This window comes from Amblyraja radiata, chromosome 4 (assembly GCF_010909765.2).
Source record: "Amblyraja radiata isolate CabotCenter1 chromosome 4, sAmbRad1.1.pri, whole genome shotgun sequence".
NCBI lineage: Eukaryota > Metazoa > Chordata > Chondrichthyes > Rajiformes > Rajidae > Amblyraja > Amblyraja radiata.
In genome coordinates this window covers 11662367-11685113 of record NC_045959.1, presented here as the reverse complement: position 1 = coordinate 11685113, position 22747 = coordinate 11662367, and the positions used below count along the sequence as shown (strand labels likewise).

At 45.1% G+C, this 22747-nt stretch overlaps 1 protein-coding gene across 1 annotated transcript in view; it reads left to right on the top strand.

The window, feature by feature from the left end:
• Nucleotides 1-16312: 16312 nt before the first annotated feature.
• The window catches only part of ncald (neurocalcin delta), a 162931-nt gene continuing 156496 nt past the window's right edge, over nt 16313-22747 (top strand). The window contains exon 1 of the mRNA XM_033018954.1: nt 16313-16370. The gene's annotated coding sequence lies outside the window, so the exon portion shown is untranslated. The remainder of the gene's footprint in view (nt 16371-22747) is intronic.

The following is a 22747-nucleotide window of genomic DNA, read 5'->3' as shown; positions in this document are numbered from 1 at the left end:
TGAAAATATTTTCAGTGCTTCCAATAACACCAAAATGGATTAGATGCTGTTGCTCTGATGCTTATTTATGCTAATCCCATTCACCTGCATGAGTCCTTCATCCCTCTATGTTGTTCCTGGCTAATTACCTGTCCAAATGCCTTTTTTGGCCTCTCACACCTACATACATAGGGCCACACAGTGGCGCAGCAGCAGAGGCCCAGGTTTGATCCTGACTATGGGTGCTGTATGTCCGGAGTTTGTACGTTCTCCCTGTGACCGCGTGGGGTTTCTCCGGGTGCTGCGGTTTTCTCCAACACTCCAAAGACATACAGTTTGGTAAGTAAATTGGCTTTGGTAAAATTGTAAATTGTCCCTAGTGTGTAGGATAGAACTAGTGTACGGGGCGATTGGCACAGGCACAGTGGGCCTGTTTCCGTGCTGTATCTCTGAAGTCTACAGTCTAAATATTTGCAATTAATTGACTCTGAGATCTTTAAGACTCCAGATTCGAGCTAACATCAATGTGTTTTCATGTAGTATTTGGGAACGTTCTAGATGTTGTTGTGAGCAATATCTCCTGGTTGGGGGACCTGACAAAATAGCAAATACTGAAAATAATACTTGGATTTGCCTCCCTTCTTAAAAGTAGATGATTGCTGCATTCCCTCAAGTAAAGTTTGATCATTTGTTAGACCCAAGAGTTAACATGAAGAAATTCGGCTGTCTGCACTGTACACATAAAATAATGTTGGCTCCTGATTATGTGTGCTTTTCCACGTTCTATTCCATTGAACTAATTGCATTTTAAAGATCCTTTCAGACAAAGGCCTAGAATTGTCTACATAAACTAAAACCAAGTTCACAACATGTCAATATACTGTCAATAGGGACAAAGGTGCACCACTCTGCCAATTTTAACCTCTTGTGAACAGCTGTAAGGTTTAGTTCTCATAAACATGGTAATTCAACTTCATTTCCAAGTCAAAATCAAGGAATCTCACAATTTTCATTGCAAGTGCTACTTAAATTCACTCTAAAAATTAAAAATATGCTATTTTATGGTGCAAGCACCCTTTGAATTGAATTGAATAAATGTTTATCGCCAAGTATGTATGCATACAAGGAATTTGCCTTGGTGCTTTGCTCGCAAGGATAACAATACGATATAGAGTAGACAATTAAAAATAAAACATAATTTAAACATGTGAAGAATAAAATAAAATACAAGAGCAAAAAGAGGCTGCAGACTTTTGGCTGTTGAGTAGAGCTACTGCTCGTGGTCAAACAGCTATGGCGGCTTTGACAGACCAGGGAGGCCTCCCAGAGGGAAGTACTGTACTTCAAAGAGTTTGTGGCCAGGGTTAGAGGGATCAGAGATGATCTTACCTGCTCGCTTCCAGGCCGTTGCAGTGTACAGTTCGTCAATGGGGGAAAGGTTGCAGCCAACAACCTTCTCAGCTGATCAAACAATGCGCTGCAGATGCGGATGTCATACTTGGTGGCTGAGCCAAACCAGATCATGATGGAGAAGGTGAGGACAGACTCGGTGGGCGGCACGACTCTTGTCAGCAGCGGCCTCTGCAGTCCGTCTGTGTTTTATTATTTTTTGTCTCGTTTTTATGTAGTTTTTGTTATTTTCTTTGTTGGGGTATGTGTGTGGGGGGGGTGGGGGTGGTGTGGGGGGGGTGGGGGTAACTTTAAAATCTTTCCCCTGCACGGGAGACCCGACCTTTTCTTTGTCGGGTCTCCGTTGTCGTTGGGGCTGCAACGTGGAGCGGCCTCCAACAGGAACGACCTGGGGTTCCAGCTGCGGAGCTGCCGACTACTCACCGTCACGGGGCTGGCCGAGTCCGGAGCGGGTGGAGCTGTGGTGGACGCTGCTGCCACCCGACCTCCGGAGTTTCGGAGGCTGCAACTGCAGGTTTGGCGGACGGCGGCACCGGGAGCCCGCGGGTCCCTGCTGGGTGACCGCTTTTCGGGGCTTCCGCAACGGCGACTTCTCCCGCCCGAGTTGCGGGGTTGAAGAGCACCTGAGCAGGGCCTTACACCATCGCCCCGCGCGGCTTGGAATGGCCGCGGGACTCTGCGAGCGCACGCCGGGGGCTCTAACACCAAGAACCGGTGCGCGACCTTGCATCACCCGGCGTGGCTTTAATGGCCGCGGGACAATCGCCATCGCCAGCCGGGGGCTTTGACTTTGACTCTGACTCTGACATCGGGGGGGAGAGTGCAGTGGAGAGATAAGTTTTTTTTTGCCTTCCATCACAACGATGTGATGGATGTTTGTGTAAACTGTGTTGTTTCTCGGGTCTTTTTGTTTTGTAATGTATGGCTGCAGAAACGGCATTTCATTTGGACCTCAAGGGGTCCAAATGACAATAAATTGAATTGTATTGTATTGTATTGTATTGTATTGTATATGATGGCAGTATAAAACTGGACCATTATTGCCTGTGGCAGGTTGTGTTTTCTCAGCTGCCGCAGGAAGTACATCCTCTGTTGGGCCTTTTTGATTGTGGAGTTACATCTCAAAACATCTCTATACATCTCTTGTTTAAGAAAGAATTGCAGTTTGCTGGAAAAATCGAAGGTAGACTTAAAAGCTGCCTCACCCGCTGAGTTTCTCCAGCTTTTTTGTTTACCTTCTATACATCTCTTTATATCTCTATATGCTTTATATACTGTATCTATACCTCTATATCTCATCTCTATATTTCTATATCTATCACCATATCTCAATATCTATATCTTTCTATATCACTATATCTCTATATATATCTCACTATATATATATGGTTTGACTTAATGATCCAGAATATGGCTCATTAATTTAACCATTGCCGCATCATCTCAAGGCCAACATCGGCATTAGAAGTTCCTCACTTGTTAGTCCAAGGAAATAAGACCCCAATAATGAACTGAGACATATTCATTGTGGTTTTGATAAATGACTTGCTGAGCGACCTCTGCAGGAATTCTTGTGTAGCTGTGGGACTGTGGTCACATATAGGCTTGACCGAGTTAGGCTGCCAGCCTTTCTTCATGAAAGAAAATAGTAAAAGCAGTTATGACTTTTATAACAAATTCAGTAGTTTCATAGTCATTTCTGGAATTAATGTAACTCCTCTTTTTATTGGCAGTGTTATAAAATTGATTTCAAATTAATCTGCAGAACGGGTGAGCAAAGAGCCGTTCGAACTCTTAGGTGTACAGATCCAGGCAAATGTGAGCATCCGAGTTCACCGACAGAAATCCGGAGCCTTTATTAAAAAGTATCCAGTGGAGGGAGCCCCTCTGCGCTCAAAGGGCACGGAGGCTGCTGAAGACAATATAGGTTACCCAGGAGTGCTGCATCAGACGTGAATTCTTGTGCGCGTAGTTTTCCGAGTATCTGCACATTGGGAAAGTTTGTAATGCAGGACAATATCTGTTTAGGGCGGCCCCGTGTTGTCCCAAAGGAAAAATAGGTGACGTTTTGCCTCATGGATGTCCCTGATATAACACTGAGCAGCAATCTGTGGGATGTGGCTTAGATCAGTGGGAGCAGCCTGGAAGCTGAGAGTGACGTGACCTTTCATCCTCAATCACACACTATATTCAAAATTTACTTGCAATTGGGATTTATCTACACCTAACACTGGCCTTGCTGAATGACATAGAAAACGAACGTGTGCATCAGAAATACTAAAGACATCCACATAGTGGTGGTTTAGAAGGGTTAAGCACTGAAGACCTTAGTACGGAATACTAACCCTGCACTGTGGATATTTAGTGAAATTAGTGTTAGATCAATCAATCAATCAATCGATCGATCGATCGATCAATCAACCTTTATTGTCATCTTGCAAAGCAACAGTTGTACAGTGCAAAATGAGAAGACGTTTCCCAGGGAATACCGGAACATCGCACATAAAACTTAAACATATCACACATAATAACAGTAAAAACAATCCAGTCCCTGATGAAACTGTATAAATAGTTAAAAACAGGTAAAACAGCAACATTAAAATACAGTAAAAACAGTCATTAAAATGTCCAGGGCAGCTGATTTGAGTGGCCAGTGCCAGAGTTATTAAATTGTCTGTGCAAAAAAGCAGCAGAATCAGGTGGAGTGACTGTTTAGCAGCCTCACAGCCCCTCGGGAGATTGGGTAGTTGTAAGGCAAATTACTTGATGGGGAATGCTATCAATCATTACATGTCAAAGTAATTAATTATGCCAAGCACTTTTATGATGTTTCACCATCGTACATTGCCACACAAACAGCTTGTATTCATTCTTGTGTCCAATAGCTTTTTCATAGCATTGAAAAATGACCAATACTTTCCATGCTTAATGGAGAAAGACAATTAGAGGTATGATCCACATTCTCACTCTCTTCCAAGACCAACCAAAGATTTATGGTCACATCATCAAGCAAAACATACTCTTATTTTGTGGAATTCCAGGGTTGTCAACACTGATTTTGGGACTCTTTCACGATTCCGTTCAGTGAAAATGTGACCATAATTTGATATTTGACAGAATGAATTCCATTTTTTAAAATTTTCTGGACTAACAAGTTGTTGCAGGACTCTTTCCAGTTTTGGAAATTGTAGCCTCATTTTTCATTGGCACAGCACTGTGCTGCAGATAACAGAGTGGAGAGCAATAGTGCCTCTTCATGCCCAGTGCAAAGTTTGACCATTGGCTTTCTGGTAGATAGAACTAAAACTTGGGTCTGGCATGAAATCCACCCCAGCCCATTGATACCAGCAATAATGTGTTGTACAATTTCAGGCTTCCATGGTGAACTTCTCCCTCACCATTATGAACAATAATAGTTCAAATTTACTTACAGGACAGTTTTTGTTTCCAGCCCTGTTTCCCTGATATTGCCATTTATAGGACCAAGATTCAACCGGTATTATTTGCATGGCTTCTTCAAAACCTTCTGTAGTTACTAGTTATTCTATAAACTATTCACATGTAAAATTAAGCCTTGTTTTTATCTTCAACCGTTTTCTGTATTCAAAGCTTGACATGGATAGAAAATTGGTTGGCAGACCGGAAGCAAAGAGTAGGAGTGAACGGGTCCTTTTCAGAATGGCAGGCAGTGGCGAGTGGAGTGCCGCTAGGCTCGTTGTTGGGGCCGCAACTGTTTACCATATATATTAATGATTTGGAAGAGGGAATTAGGAGCAACACTAGCAAGTTTGCGGATGACACAAAGCTGGGTGGCAGTGTGAGCTGTGAAGAGGATGTTAGGAGGTTGCAGGGTGACCTGGACAGGTTGAGTGAGTGGGCAGATGCATGGCAGATGCAGTATAATATAGATAAACGTGAGGTTATCCACTTTGGCGGCAAAAACAAGGGGGCAGATTATTATCTCAATGGGGTTAGGTTAGGTAAGGGGGAGGTGCAGCAAGACCTGGGCGTCCTTGTACACCGGTCACTGAAAGTTGGCTTACAGGTACAGCAGGCAGTGAAGAAAGCTAATGTTGGCCTTCATAACAAGAGGATTTCAGTATAGGAGTAAAGAGGTTCTTCTGCAGGTGTATAGGGCTCTGGTGAGACCACATCTGGAGTATTGTGTACAGTTTTGGTCTCCAAATTTGAGGAAGGTCATCCTTGTGATTGAGGCAGTGCAGCGTAGGTTCACGAGATTGATCCCTGGGATGGTGGGACTGTCATATGAGGAAAGATTGAAAAGACTATGCTTGTATTCACTGGAGTTTAGAAGGACGAGGGGGGATCTTATAGAAACATATACAATTATAAAAGGACTGGACAAGCTAGATGCAGGAAAAATGTTCCCAATGTTGGGCGAGTCCAGAACCAGGGGTCACAGTCTTAGAATACAGGGGAGGCCATTTAAGACTGAGGTGAGAAAAAACGTTTTCACCCAGAGAGTTGTGAATTTATGGAATTCCCTGCCACAGAGGGCAGTGGAGGCCAAGTCATTGGATGGATTTAAGAGAGAGTTAGATAGAGCTCTAGGGGCTAGTGGAATCAAGGGATATGGGGAGAAGGCGGGCACAGGTTATTGATAGGGGACGATCAGCCATGATCACAATGAATGGCGGTGCTGGCTGGAAGGGCGGAATGGCCTCCTCCTGCACCTATTTTCTACGTTTCTTAGCTTATCTACAGCTAACGCCCAATTATTATATGACATGCAAATGGAATGTGGGCATCAAGGCACGATAGGGACCAAGTGGGAGGTGGTATATGATGGGTTCCTCACTGACAATCTTGTCCACTCAGAATTTACATGGAATATTATCAATTAGACTTCACTATGAAACGTAGTTCAACCAAGCAATGCTTCAACAGAACATTCCTCACTGTGACATTCAATTTTTGATACAGCCTCGTGGCCTGGACTACTCTCACAGTCTAAGGCAAGGTTAGTCTCTCTTAGCTTCTTCACCTCAGGGTTATTCCTGGCTGCTGAGACTAAACTGTCTCAAATCTCACAGTTTACTGCTCCCTGCTGCATTAGCAACATCACTGATGCTCTGTTATTAAGGAGAGGAGCCTTCGGCCCATAGGAACAAATAGAATGGGGACTGGAATCTTCCTGCAGTGCAGGCTTCCCCAAAGGACAGGAGTCTAAAGACCTTCAAATTGGCACGGCTATAAGCACGGAGAGCCTCCTGCTCTTAGGGAACACAGAACCCTCTCCTTACTTTGTCACAACTACAGCAACATTGGAACATTAGATAAATGCACGAAGGGCCACCATTCATGGCTCCCATTAATGCAATAAGAGGATGACAATTTGAATCCTATTTCAAGACCTCTCTATCCTAACATCAATGTCAAGGACGAAGCAAGAGGAATCACATGACTTAAATGGCCTGGACAGCATGGGAATGGTGCTGTATGTGAGCTAATGCCATAGACAGATGACAATCCTTCCAAGGGCCAGGAGATAGTTTTGCATGTGTTTTCTCAAATGAGGGAGCAGCAGAGGGCGAAGTTAGAGGCTTCAACACAATTTGTCTGTGTCCATCTCACTTGCAACATTTTGACTAAAAATCACGGGATTTTAGAAGAATGGGGGGTGAGGGAGAAGAAATCACAATGGGACCAAACTGAAGAATCAAACCTCATAATTTACTGTTGCTGAGTTTTCAAAATAATTCAGTCATTTAGCCCAGTGTTTATGCTCCAATCAGACCTCCTTTCATCCTTCCTCATTCATCTCCGTCAGCTTATTCCTTTATTCCCCTCACCCTCATCATGCATTTGTTACTTATTGTATCCCTGCATGATTTCTCAGCCACTTGTATTGAAGATGTGTAGTTTTGCTTTTACTCTGCATTACTATGGCCTTGCTATTAAGACCTTTCATTATTTTAAAATAGCTTCTTGGTTAACACCTCTGTCTTCTCCTCCCAAGAGAAAAGATTCAGTCTGTTTATGGGTTCCTGATGGGTACAACTCTGGCACTAAAGGGCCTGTCCCACCAGCATGCGCCTGCATGCGGCAAGCGCGACCAAACCAGAAGCGGGGGCCGCCCGGAGGTCAAGTGATCCCCATACAGGGCCGGTCCCACCAGCATGCGCCTGCATGTGGCGAGTGCGACCAAACCAGAAGCGGGGGCCGCCCGGAGGTTGCGTGAGTGACTTGAAGTTCGAGCGAAGTCCGCGGGAAGTTCGCGCGTGACATATACGGCATCAAGACGCTGCGTCCGGCGTTGAGACACTGCGCACGCCCGTCGAGGCGGTGTGTACGGCGTCAAGTCGGCTGTGGGCCGGCAGGCCGTTGCCGCGCGGAATTTTTGAACACGGTCAGTTTTTCGGAGCCCCGCGCGATGTCGGGACCATCTCCATACGGTTCCGGCGATCGAAGTGGGACCGGCCCCACGAGGATGTATGGCTCAAGCGACCACGTTAGGTCTTGCGGCATGCAGTCACATGCTCGTGGGACAGGCCCTTTAGTTTTAGAGATACAGTGCGGAAACAGGCCCTTCGGCCCACCGGGTCCACGCTGACCAGTGATCCCCGCATAGTAACACTATCCTACACCCCACTAGGGCCAATTTTTACATTTACCAAGCCAATTAACCTACAAACTGGTACGTCTTTGGAGTGTGGGAGATAAGCCACGTGGTCACGGGGAGAACGTACAAACTCTGGACAGACAGCACCCATAGTCGGGATCGAACTCGGGTCTCCAGCGCTGCATTCGCTGTAAGGCAGCAACTCTACCGCTGTGCCACCGTGCCATACTTTTAGAATTATCCTGGTATCCTCCAGTGCCTCTACACCCCCAAGTACAACGTGATGACTAGATTGCATAAACCACTCCAGAATGTTACCTAAAGAAGGATTTATAGAAGTTGAACATAACACCCACATTTTTTAATTTTATCGCTCTAAAAATAAATCCTGATAATGATTTGATTTTTGAAGACCTCATTAACTTGCCCTGCTAGTTTTAGTAACTTGTGTATTTGTACTCCCAGGTATCATTACTCCTTTACCCCATTGAGATTCCATTTTATCAAGTAACACCAAACAAAGCGAATAGTATGTTAGCATTCATAGCAAAAGGATTTGAGTATAGGAGCAGGGAGGTTCTACTGCAGTTGTACAGGGTCTTGGTGAGACCACACCTGGAGTATTGCGTACAGTTTTGGTCACCAAATCTGAGGAAGGACATTATTACCATAGAGGGAGTACAGAGAAGGTTCACCAGACTGATTCCTGGGATGTCAGGACTTTCATATGAAGAAAGACTGGATAGACTTGGCTTGCACTCGCTAGAATTTAGGAGATTGAGGGGGGATCTTATAGAAACTTACAAAATTCTTAAGGGGTTGGACAGGCTAGATGCAGGAAGATTGTTCCCGATGTTGGGGAAGTCCAGGACAAGGGGTCACAGTTTAAGGATAAGGGGGAAATCCTTTAAGACCGAGATGAGAAAAACATTTTTTCACACAGAGAGTGGTGAATCTCTGGAACTCTCTGCCACAGAGGGTAGTTGAGGCCAGTTCATTGGCTATATTTAAGAGGGAGTTAGATGTGGCCCTTGTGGCTAAGGGTATCAGGGGGTATGGAGAGAAGGCAGGTACAGGATACTGAGTTGGATGATCAGCCATGATCATATTGAATGGCGGTGCAGGCTCGAAGGGCCGAATGGCCTACTCCTGCACCTATTTTCTATGTATCTATGTATCCTTATTGCTCTTGCTGATAGGTGCCCATTTGCACTCCTTTACATCAAACGCAATTAACCAAAGGTAGACTATTATTGCAAAACATTTTGATGTCTTCTTGGGAACCAAAGGATTTCTGCCAATGATGATCATAACAAGTGCATCTTCAAAAGGTGAATGATACCATTAATTTTTAAGTAAGGTTTCCAAGAAAGATGATAGAGTGTAATACATCCATCGGTATACTGTAGAGCAAGTGTTTCCTCCACAGATGCTGCCTGACCCGCTGAGTTCCTCCTGCAGATTGCTTTTTGCTCAAGATCCCAGCATCTGCAGTTTCTTGTGTGTCCAGTACAGAGAAGGCATTTGAATTATGTTTTCTGTGGGTTTAATAGAAACCCTCTCCAGAAAAGAGGGTATGAAGCAGTATTCAAAGACATACCAATTACCTTGAAGCCTAACATTGGAGGGAGAAGATCAGCTGCAGCCTTTTAGAAACATAGAAACATAGAAAATAGGTGCAGGAGTAGGCCATTCGGCCCTTCGAGCCTGCACCGCCATTCAATATGATCATGTCTGATCATCCAACTCAGTATCCTGTACCTGCCTTCTCTCCATACCCCCTGATCCCTTTAGCCACAAGGGCCACATCTAACTCCCTCTTAAATATAGCCGATGAACTGGCCTCAACTACCTTCTGTGGCAGATTTCCAGAGATTCACCACTCTCTGTGTGAAAAATGTTTTTCTCATCTCGGTCCTAAAAGACTTCCCCCTTATCCTTAAACTGTGACCCCTTGTTCTGGACTTCCCCAACATCGGGAACAATCTTCCTGCATCTAGCCTGTCCAACCCCTTAAGAATTTTGTAAGTTTCTATAAGATCCCCCCTCAATCTTCTAAATTCTAGCGAGTACAAACCGAGTCTATCCAGTCTTTCTTCATATGAAATATCCCAGGAATCAGTCTGGCGAACCTTCTATGTACTCCCTCTATGGCAAGAATGTCCTTCCTCAGATTAGGATTAGGATTAGATTAGTTTTCTTTTGAAAGAAGACTGTTAAGTCTGACATCATGCTTAAAATATTTTAAATATAGACATTCTGGAGTAATAAGTTTGGAAGAAATCTGATTTCTTGAATTTGAACACTGTGTAAATGACCTTTGCTGTATTTGCCTTGTTAAAATGATACTGATCCCAGCTTGGCATCTTAAAATTGAATGATTTATTGTGAATGGATGTGACTGTTACAAACCGGATCTTGGTGCAAATAAATTAAGCACACATTTTGTGTGCGTATTGAGTAAGCAGCAAATAAGGACCAGACAAGTTAACATATCAGATAAAACTTCTCTTATGAGTACTCATGTCTACTTATTGTAAATTGCCATTGATATTTCCACTATATTCTAGCTTTACAAAATGTGCTTGAATGAATCAGGTGAGTAAGTAGTAAAGGTAGACAAAAATGCTGGAGAAACTCAGCGGGTGCAGCAGCATCTATGGAACGAAGGAAATAGGCAACGTATTGGGCCGAAACGTTGCCTATTTCCTTCGTTCCATAGATGCTGCTGCACCCGCTGAGTTTCTCCAGCATTTTTGTGTACCTTCGATTTTCCAGCATCTGCAGTTCCTTCTTAAACGAGTAAGTAGTAAATACGTCCTATCCCTTGCCACTGTCCTCCCTGACATGAGATTGTGCATGGTGCTCTGAAGGGTTAAGAGTATGTACACGCCTGCACAGAGACTTCTAATAACTTTGAGGATCAGTAGCTGTTGTCCATTTGAGTGCATTCTCTGGTATTAGTAGCAGCTGCCTCACAGCAGCAGAGAAATAACAGATGACAAGGAATATGGAGGATAATTCTTTCCAATAAACTCATTGGCACACAACCCATTATTTGGCTTTTAAGAAAACAGCAGGATCTGCGTTGCATTAGCCTTACAGTGAATGCAGCGCTGGAGACCCGGGTTCGAACCCTATTATGGGTGCTGTCTGTATAGAGTTTGTACGTTCTCCCCGTGACCTGTGTGGGTTTTCTCCAAGATCTTCGGTTTCCTCCCACACTCGAAAGACGTACAGGTTTGTAGGTAAATTGGCCTGGTAAAATTGTCCCTAGTGTGTGTAGGATAGTGTTAATATGCGGGGATCGCTGGTTGGCGCAGACCCGGTGGGTCGAAGGGCCTGTTTCCGCGCTGTAGACTAAATTAAAGCTCAGCAAGAAGGCATGATCTGTTGACGCATCAAGCCGACTGCCATTTTGTCAAGGAGGGCAACCCATCTGTTTAATTCCAAATTCTCATCCACGCTCATCATTCTCTTAATACCCTTACTACTTAACAAAGTCTGTACCGTTTTTAAGTACTTCAATTGATTCTGCATCGTTGTCCTGTTATTGTAGTGGATTCTGCATTCTCAGAACTATTTTGTATGATGTAATATTTTCGGGATTTGTTTTCATTGTTACTGTCTGAATTTTCCCTCCCTCCCTGATACTCGACCAGAGAGAGAGAGATATGATTTCCCCATCCAACCTGCCAGCTATTTGTATTATTGAATTAATAAACCTTAAGGTGGATTCTCCTCTTTCTTGTAACTAATTTGAGGAAGGACATCCTTGTGATTGAGGCAGTGCAGCGTAGATTCACGAGATTGATCCCTGGGATGGCGGGACTGTCATATGAGGAAAGATTGAAAAGACTAGGCTTGTATTCACTAGAGTTTAGAAGGATGAGGGGGCATCTTTATAGAAACATATAAAATTATAAAAGGACTGGACAAGCTGGATGCAGGAAAAATGTTCCCGATGTTGGGCGAGTCCAGAACCAGGGGCCACAGTCTTAGAATAAAGGGGAGGTCATTTAAGACTGAGGTGAGTAAAAACTTTTTCACCCAGAGAGTTGTGAAATGGAATTCCCTGCCACAGAGGGCAGTGGAGGCCAAATCACTGGATGGATTTAAGATAGTTAGATAGAGCTCTAGGGGCTAGTGGAGTCAAGGGATATGGGGAGAAGGCAGGCACGGGTTATTGATAGGGGACGATCAGCCATGATCACAGTGAATGGCGGTGCTGGCTCGAAGGGCCGAATGGCCTCCTCCTGCACCTATTTTCTATGTTTCTATGTAACTCGGGAGCTGCCTTCTAAGGAAACTTCTGCACAGCTTCAATGAGGCCTGCAAGGCAGTGACACATCTGGTTAACTAGCAGAGAAGCAGGGTGAGCTTCCTGACTCCGTATCTCTCGGCTCCATTCTTCTTATTACCCATATGAGCATCCCTGCTTGTGGGAAACTAGAACATTGATACTATGAACCCATTGTGTCAGAGAATCTCCAGATCTTTCAGATGTAGGCTGATATTGCACTCACAGAATCTGAGGCCTGTGGCTCTCCTGCACTTAGAGGTGCTCTTTCACTCAACGTAACAGATGCTCCGACAGCATATTCTCCATTTTGTGGACATTATTCTGTCAGCGTACTGTAGTACAGCTGCAGTCTTTCTGTCTATCAACTTTCAAGGTTCAATAACATCCTCAGCAAGGTCACAAGAGACTGCCGATGCTGGAATCATTCTCCGACATTGGTGCCACATTCATCGTGATCCCACCAACAGTTATATCTTCCTGCTTCCATCACTGCCTCTTTTCCGCAGAGACCACTCTTTGTTCATTCATTTCTCCCCATCCAACACCCCCACCCCCTGCATATGCTAGAGATATAACACTGGTTCCTACACCTCTCTCACTTTCATCCAAGGACTCTAGCAGCCCTTCCAGGAGAGATTCACTTGCGTCCCTTCCAATTTTGTCTAATGCATTCAGTGCATCTGATGTAGCATTGGCAAGACCAAGTGTAGACTAGTTTAGCTGAACACATTCTTCATCCATGCAGGTCTGCTGGAGCTCCTGGTTGCCACCCATGTTTACTCCCTTCCCAATGTCCATATTGGCCTTTTCAACCTCCTCTGCCAGAGTGAGGCTAAACACAAACTGGAGGAACAGCACCTCATATTCTGCTTGGGTAGCTTTCTATACCACGCAACGAACATCACATTTTTTAATTTGAAGTAAAACGCACCACTATCCCCTTCTTTTCCCCTCACTCCTTCTCCCACCAACATCCTTGCCTTGCTCCTTTCCTTTCCTCCTTCCACTCATCACCCACCCTTTCCAATTCAGTCCCCCATTTTCTTTGTATCCTTCTCTTTCCCCTCACCGCTTCCATCCTTACCCCTCCCTCCGGCTTTATGCTTCAATCTTCTTTCCTTATCTGATAATATATTGTCTCCAATTCACCTCAAGCCTTTGTCATTATTTCCACCATCTGCCAATCACCCCCCTCACTTCTATGTGTCAATCATTTGCCAGACTGCCCCCCCCCCCCCACCCACCTCTCTTTTCCAGTTTTCCTCCTCCCACTACTATCAATCTGAGGAAGGGCCTTGACGCAAAACGTTGTCTATCTAGTCCCTCCACAGAGACTGCCTGACCCACTTTAGCACCTTCAGTGGTGAACTCCCTAAAACTAGTGCAGGTTGGATTTAGTGATTTATATATTTTAATATTTCCCTCTGTACCTCGTTCCATACATAGACTGGAGAGCAGCTCATCCAAACTTTGTGGGACTGAAATCTTTACAGCCCACATTTGGCCCCATATCCAGCTTTTTGTTGTCACCAGCCTGCACCTTTCTATCATTGCAAGGTACTGTCTCCCACTGCTGGTCTTGTTGCAGCATCAGAAGTTCCAATATGGAGTCATAGATGGAGGTACAGCATGGAAACTGGCCCTTCACCCCAACTAAATCCATTCCAATTATCAACCACTCAATTACACTAATCCTATGTTAATCTCATTTTTCATTCTCTTCACATTCAGTTCAACAGTTCAAGATGACACCACTCATCTACACACAGGGTCAATGGGCAATGGCCAATTAACCTATAAACCTGCATGCCTTTGGGGTGTGGGATGAAACAAGAGCACCTGGATGAAACTTGTGACCACAGGTACATGTGCAAACTCCACAAAGCAATGCACAAGGATTGAACCTGGGTTTTAGAAACATAGAAACATAGAAAAATGGATGCAGGAGTAGGCCATTCGGCCCATCGAGCCTGCACCGCCATTCAATATGACCATGGCTGATCATCTAAAATCAGTACTCTGTACTGGCTTTTTCCCCATATCCCTTGATTCCTTTAGCCCTAAGAGCTAAATCAAACTCTCTCTTGAAAACAACGAGTGAAATGGCCTCCACTGACTTCAGCGGCAGAGAATTCCACAGATTCACAACTCTCTGGACGATTTTTTTTTTCTCATCTCAGTCCTATATAGCCTATCCGGTTTTCGTAAACTATGGCCCCTGGTTCTGGACTCACCCAACATCGGGAACATTTTTCCTGCATCTAGCTTGTCCAAACTTTTAAGAATTTTAATATATGTTTCTATCGCATCCTTCTACATTCCAGTGAGTACAAGCCCAGTCGACCCATTCTTTCATCATATGTCAGTCCCGCCATCCCGGGAATTAACCTGGTGAACCTACGCTGCACTCTCTCAATAACAATAATGTCCTTCCTCAAATTAGGAGACCAAGATTGCACACAATATTCCAGGTGTGGTCTCATCAGGGCCCTGTACAACTGCAGTAGGTTCTCCATGCTTCTAAACTCAAATCCTCTCGCAATGAAGGCCAACATGCCACTAGCTTTCTTCACTGCCTGCTGTATCTGCATGCTTACTTTCAGTGACTGATGTACAAGGACCCCCAGGTCTCGTTGCACCTCCTCTGACACCATTCCGACAACATTCTTGCCACCAAAGTGGATAACCTCATATTTATCCACATTATACTGCATCTGCCATGCATCTGCCCACTCACCCAACTTATCGAAGTCACACTACAGCCTCATACCATCCTCCTCGCAGCTCACACTGCCACCCAGCTTTGTGTCATCCTACTATGATTTGGCTGTAATAGTAGGTGTGTGAATTGGAACGGTCTCCTGGCATTGCACTCAACTCTTGATCATCCCCCAATGCAAGTGCTCTGTTATCAGCGACTGTAACATGTAATCAAGATGCTCAGTGGAATTTCCCCCCCCGCTAACCCTCTCCTTCTCTCTACAATGTGCTCTTTGCCTGATCTTTTGGGTGCCTCCTAGTATGATGGTCATTCTTTTGAATATTAACTCGCCCATGAAGCTGCTGAGAAGTGTTTCAACATTGGCTGCAGAAACAGAATGCGTTGTTGTCGTAGGGATGCTTGTAGAGTTGTTGTGGTAGAGAAGTTACTGAATGGTTTGGTAAATCCTTCTATCGCTGCTTTGCTGTAAATGTCAAGTGTGCACCATGTGAATTGAAATAATATACATGCATACGTGTACAGCTGCAGGATACTACTCATATCATTGTCAAAGAAGCTTATTAATGTAAGCACAGCACCTTAAAGACTTAAAGGGCCTGTCCCACGAGCATGCGACCTGCATGCGGCAAGCGCGACCAAACCGGAAGCGGGGACCGCACAGAGGTCGAGTGATCCCCGTACTGGGCCGGTCCCACCAGCATGCGCCTGCATGCAGCGAGCGAGACCAAACGGGAAGGGGGGGCTGCGCGGAGGTCGAGTGAGTGACGTGAAGTTCGAGCGAAGTCCGTGGGAAGTTCGCGCGTGATGTACGGCGTCAAGACGCTGCGTACGGCGTCGAGACGCTGCACACGCCCGTCGAGGCGGTGCATACCGCCTTATTGTGGCTGCAGGCCGGCAGGCCGTTGCCGCGTGGAATTTTTGAACACGGTCAGTTTTTCGGAGACCCGCGCGATGTCGGGACCAGCTCCGCACAACTCCATACGGCTCCGGCGATCGAAGTAGGACCGGCCCCGCGAGGCCGTACGGCTCAAGCGACCACGTTAGGTCGCGCTTGCCGCATGGAGTCGCATGCTCGTGGACAGGTCCTTTAGGAGTATATATTCTTGTACACAATTTACCTTTCTAATGAAAAGTGATATTGGCAAGAAGAGCATCGCAAAATGTTGGCTCCACGTGGTGCCCTGTTTTCCAACTGTTAAAGCTAAAAATTCGTGCAACAAGCTTAGCCAAATCTCAGATGTGTTGCGAACTGTCGGAGGTGATGTTTCGTGCGTAAATAAGCCAGACTCAGAGTGTTATTGTTTCTGTCTCTTAGAGTGAAGACAAACCCCGGCTCCAGCGCAGGAAGAAGAAATAAATAAATATAAATCCAGGTAGGGAAAAAATCAACTTAAATGGGAGTGTCTGTGAAATTGTGTCTGTGTCTGGTGGCAGCATAAAAGGTTGTGCTATTTTCTCTAGTTGTACCGTGATTACAATGACATTTTCCTATGTTAACACGTTAATATTTATGTTATTATTAACATGTTAACATAGTATAACTTACAAGAAAACTTCCGGGGCAAAACCGGGGGCGCCACCGTCGGTCGTTCATTTGTTCGTACCGCTGCCCGCTGGTTCAGCTTTCTCCAAGATCTATTTAAGAAAGAACTGCAGATGATGGAAAAATCAAAGGTAGACAAAAAATGCTTGAGAAACTCAGCGGGTGAGGCAGCATCTATGGGGAGAAGGAAAAGGCGACGTTTCGGGTCGAGACCCTTCTTCAGACTGATGTGGGGGGGGCGGGAAAAAAAGGAAGAGGCAGAGACAATGGGACTAGACGAGCTGGGAAGGGGAAGGGGAGGAGGGAGAAGACAAGGGTTATCTAAAATTAGAGAAGTCAATGTTGATACCGCTGGGGTGTAGACTACCCAAGCAAAATTCCCAAGCTTGTCTCCTCACTACATTTACTGTGGCACAAGTCGCAAATCTGAGTTTTTCGAGTGATCTGTGCAAGGCTGGATGCTGGAATTCCACTGTGGAAATTGGAAAACAAATCTCTCAGAGGATTTTTTAGAGAAATACATAGAGGAACATAGACCAAGCGAGTCATCATTACGGAAAAATTATGTTGACAGCAACTTCAACATTGTTGTGCAGAACATTAGAGATAAAGTTGCATGCAACAAAATATGGATCTCAATAGACGAGACAACCGATGCTGTGGGGAGATATGTTGCCAATGTGGTCATCGGTACAATGGAGGAGTATCAAAGGAGTATTTGTTGACATTGGACGTATTGGGGAAGTCAAACAGCTCAACTATTGCTCAGTTGTTTACAGCTTCACTTGCTGTACTTTGGCCAGAATGTATAAAACACGAGAACGTACTTCTGTTTGTGACTTAAAGTTTTACTCCCCAAAATGTCGCATTTGACATGCTTAGCTCAAGGACTTCATAGAATTGCCAAGCACATACGTAGTTTGTTTCCAAATGTCGATCGCCTACTTTCCAATGTCAAGAAAATCTTCGTCAGTTGTCAGCTGCAGTTGTTCAAGGAAATGGCACTCGAGATTCCCCTACGTCCTCAGCCCATTTTGACTAGGTGGGGCACATGGCTCTCTGCTGTACTCTACTATGCTGCAAATTTTGAAAAGATAAAATAAATCGTCAACTGTTTTGAAGAAGAAGAGTCTGCCGCAGTCAGGATCGTCAGTGAAATCATGCAGAAAACGTCCCTCCACCGCGATCTTGTGTTTGTTGCCTCCAATTTTGCAAACTTCCCACAAGCTATCACTTCCCTTGAGAAACGTGGCAGAACATTCGTGAATAACTTACAGGTTTTCAACAAAGTAACTGACGATATTCGTAAAGATCCTGGCGATGTAGGTAAAGACATACAAGGAAAATGTGAGAGAGTGATTTTAGCTAACAAAGATTTGAATTGAATTGAATACCTTTATTGTCATTCAGACCTTACGGTCTGAACGAAATTTTGTGCCTGCAGTCATACATACAATCATACAATAATAAACAACAATAAACACAAATTAACACCACCACAGTGTATCCTCCAAGCACCTCCTCACTGTGGTGGAGGCAAAAATCTTAGGGTTACTGTCTCTTCCCTCCTCTTCTCCCTCTGCGCTGAGGTGATTCCCCACCGGGCGATGGCACAACAGTCCCGCGGCTCACCGAACCCCGCAAACGGGCCGGTTCAAACACCGCGGCCCGGGGGTGGTCGAAGCTGCCGCCCTCCAGTCCAGCACACGCAGCCGCTGGCCCGCGGCTCAACCCAGGACTCAGGTCACCGCCTCAGAACGCCGTCCCAGCCACCGGAGCACCGTTCCAGCCCCGAGCCGGATCGCCCTCACGTGAGTACCGTTCTCCCTCGGGCTGGGCCACTCCGACGGGAGTGCCGTTCTCCCTCGGGCTGGGCCACTCCGACGGGAGTGCCGTTCTCCCTCGGGCTGGGCCACTCCGACGGGCCACAGTCCCTCACGGGAAGGTCTCTCAGCCCCTCGCCAGGCCGCTCTCACGAGAGCGCAGTTCCAGCCCCGGGCTGGGCCACCCTCACGGGAGCTCTGGGCGAGTCCTGTCAGCTGCCTCCAGAGTCCCGAGGTCGCCAGCTCCGCCATTAGGCCTCAGTGTAGACGGAGGCAGAGAAGGGGGATACGACAAAAAGGTCGTATTCCCCCGAAGGGAGAGACAGCAAGCCCCGTTTCACCCCCCCCCCCCCACATAAACACGACCTAAAAACCAAAACGTAACTAGACAAAACAAAAAAAAACAACACAAAAAAGTAAAAGACAAACGGACAGCAGGCGAGCCGCAGCCGTTCCCAGCGCCGCCACTTCCGGATCTTGAAGAAATAGAAAACATAGCTGAAGTTCTCAAAGGTAGTTGTAATACACAAGATATCGACATGAATATAGAGTCTGTAGCCTGTTTCGGGTATGCACCAGTGACCTCAGCTGAGGTAGAAAGAAGTTTTTCACAACTGAAGCATATTCTGTCTGACAGACGGCAGTTTAACACCAGATAATTTGAAAAAAAAATGCTAGTAATTATGTGCGACCAGGCAACTTTGGTCATTTAATGTACTATACCTTTATATTATCATTTACCATATTTTGATGGTGGAAATAAATGCCTTTTTATGCCTTTTATTTGCCAATAAATGCCTTTTTCGTGCCTTTTTTGTAATTTTATTCTGCCTTTTTGCCTGCCTATTTCAGAGTTTTTTAGTGCCTAAACATCCTGGCTCTACTGATGATGTACTAGACACCCTATTTGAAAAAAGAGCTGTGAAATTCACCCTATACCCAGGTCAAAATATTTTGGCTTCAATATTCCATCATGTGCCATTTATTTGTTTACCAGGTAAATGACTAGTGGTCAGGCCAAAGCAGTGGATTTGTATACCTGCCATTTTTTGTTGAAGTGCCCTCTCCTCAAAACAGCAATTTATCTGTTCACTGTGCCAAGGTGGTTTGAGTTTTCTTTGGAATTAAAAAAAATTCAGTTTCAAATTTCAAGCATTAGGATTTTGCAAACATTGCCCTCAATCACAGCAAAGGCAACAAAACAAGCGATAATTTTGTTCATCTATTCCATGGTTGTGGTTGTGCCCGGGTTTTGCTCCCTGCTACTGATTTTTGAAGTAAGGTCACTCACAGATTTATTGTTCCCATTCCTTTTATGGTGATACCATTAAAAAAGCACCTTTTGAAGATTGCTTGACTCACTCTTTGCCAGATTCATAGGACAATGTCTTTCCAAAAAGATAAGTTGGAACGCCAAACAATACAGCAAGTTAAAATGCACTACTCTTTGTTCAAATGACTTTGACATTTAAAACTTGTTTAGATTTCTATGAAGCTCACTGTTGTACCTGATTGATTCTCATCCAATTAGCCTACCTGGATTCCACACAATACTTATAGAATTAGTTTTTATTTTTATTGGGGTCAATCTTGGCCAATAACCCCTTGAGAGCGATTACTAGCAGTTCGAAATTGAAATTGATACTTTAACATAAATACATTGGAGCCGTGAAGGTGTGTCGTTTTGTTTTTGTTTGACTGATACAATTAAATCTCTTGTTAATGTCAGAAAACCTTGCGGCTAAATTGGACCTTGTTACATACGCTCCGTCAGCATAAGGAATTATAGTATATGACTTGGGAGGTAATTCAGTCCATGATGTCCATGCTAGCTGAAAAGCAGCCATTGAAACATATCCCACTTTCTGGTTCCCAGGTCCATGGGAACAGCAACACATTGAGATGCACTAAAGTACGCAGCCACGGAATTCAAAGGAATTAAACATGAAATCAGAGTATAAAGCATAGACGCCACTATATTGTTGGTTAACCAGAAGTGACTGGCAGTAAAAGTCTACCCCCATATACGTATTTTATATACCTGAGCCTTAAAATTACAGACAGCAACATTAGAGTATAATTAGTTAAACTTCATAGGTCAAATTATTCAAATAAGGTAAATTCCATATTTATCCTGGCTATCATTTTCCCTCCCGAACAACACCACCTCATTGATGCTCCTTTGGGATCTAGCTGTATTGAAAATAACTGATTAACAAGTCAGTCGCTGATTATAAATGCAGTTCACAGGAGCGAGCCTGAGCTTCCTGCCACTTTACTTCCATTCTGACCTTTCTATCTTGCAAAGCTCAATGCAACCTTGATGAGCAACAAACACCTATTTTTTTTTGTCTAGGCACATTGCTGCCTTCCAGACTCTATATTGAATTCTCACTCTCTCTACCTGAAACAGAGATCCTGTTTCTGCCAATCATCCATCTGTGATTTGATAGTTTTCCCTTCCCACTATTGTAGCCTCATCTGCTTAGCAGGTCCTCAAGCCTGGCTATTATCAGCACATCACCCAAAGAAGCATAATGTCAAATTAACCCAGTTGGTCTCACTCTATCAGAGATATTCACTTTGTTTTACCTAACCCACCCCACCCCCCACACGCACACACACGCGCACGCACACGCGCGCACGCACATGCACACACACACACACACACACACACACACACACACACACACACACATACACACACCTTCTCTGCTACTGAAAACGAATTTAAGTTCTGGCAAAGCATCTATGACCCAAAACACCAACTCTTTCTGCAAATGCTGTCTGACCAACTGCGTATTTCCAGCATTTTCTGTTTTTCTGCTGGGACTAGCGAGTTGGGAGAGGGATAGTGCTGGCACTAAGAGGTTTAAACAGATGGGTATTAGTCAGCGAGCATTAGCAGTGTGACTGGAGATTGGGGTGGGTGATTCCTAGTGGCTGGAGTTTGATGCCTAGTAGAGGGGACATGAAGGAGTTTGTGCAGTTGGAGAGTCAAAACTTAGGAAGAGTCGGTCGGGATCAGTATCGGAGGCTGTGATCTGAGGTGTCGAAGGCGGGATGAGATTGTGTGGTGATTTGGATAAGGTTAGAAGCATGGTGTGTGGGAACATTGAAGAAGGGCACTAAATAATTTGACTTGACTTTGGCGTGGGGGAAGGTGGGGATTGTCCCAGATCAGATACAGCCACTGTGGAACTATTGACGTGGAATTATATAATCTGATATGTGCTAAGCACAGAAGTAACATCAGATGCACAAGTACCATTTGGTCAACACTTGGCCAAATCTCTGCAGTGATGTCAAACAACCTGGAGAGCTATTGTGGATCTTCTAACTGTGTTTTGCACATTTGTATTTTCTTTGTAGTCTTTCGCTTTCACCGTCGCGTAGAATTTCCATGTAACTTATTTATAAGTTATGTTTCCATGTGTTGTCTGCCTATGTACCTGTAATATTGTTGGAAGGAAGATTGTCCGGAAGTGGCGGCGTTGCCCTGCAGCTGCGGCTCGCCTGCAGTTCGTTTGTCTTTTCTTTTTTTGTTTTCTTTTGTCCCGTTGTTACAGTTTATTTCAGTTTATTTTAGTTGTGTATGTATGGTGGGGGGGGCGGTAGAAACTTGTTTTAGTCTCTTCCTTTAGGGGGATGCAACCTTTTCTTGTCTTATCTCCGTCTCTGTCTCCGTCTGCGCTGAGGCCTAATGGCGGAGCTGGCGGCCTCCAACTGGGACCGACCTCGAGGCTCCGGAGGCAGAGCCTGCCAGGACTTACCATCGCGAAGCTGGCTGACTTCGGGGCTGTGGCGGCCTTGCAGCAGCGGCGACCCGACTTCGGAGCCTCGGAGGCTCGGCCGCGGGCCCAGTGGACGACATTGTCCGGAGCTCGCAGGTCACAGGTTGGTGACCTGTTTTCCGGAGCTCCCGCAACAACAGCTTCGTCCGCTGGACTGGAGGGTGGCTGCTTCGGCAGCTTCGACCGCCCCGAGCCGCGGAGTTTGAACCGGCCCGTTCGCGGAGCTCGGATTCAGCCACGGGACTTGCTTACCATCACCCGGCGGGGTCACAACATCGAAGGCCTGGATCGCCTCAATGCAGAGGGAGAACAAGGAGGGAAGAGACAAGGACTTTAAGACTTTTGCCTTCCATCACAGTGAGCAGGACCTGGTAGACTCACTGTGGTGGATGTTAAATCTGTGTTTATTGTGTGTTTCGTTATTTTATTCCATGTTATGACTGCAAGGCACAACATTTCGTTCAGACTGAAAAGTCTGAATGACAATAAAGGATACTTCTACTTATACTTCATTGTTCCTCTATCTCATGGTACTTGTGTGTTTGACAAATGTGGACATAAGTAGATATGACAATATACTTGTCATATTG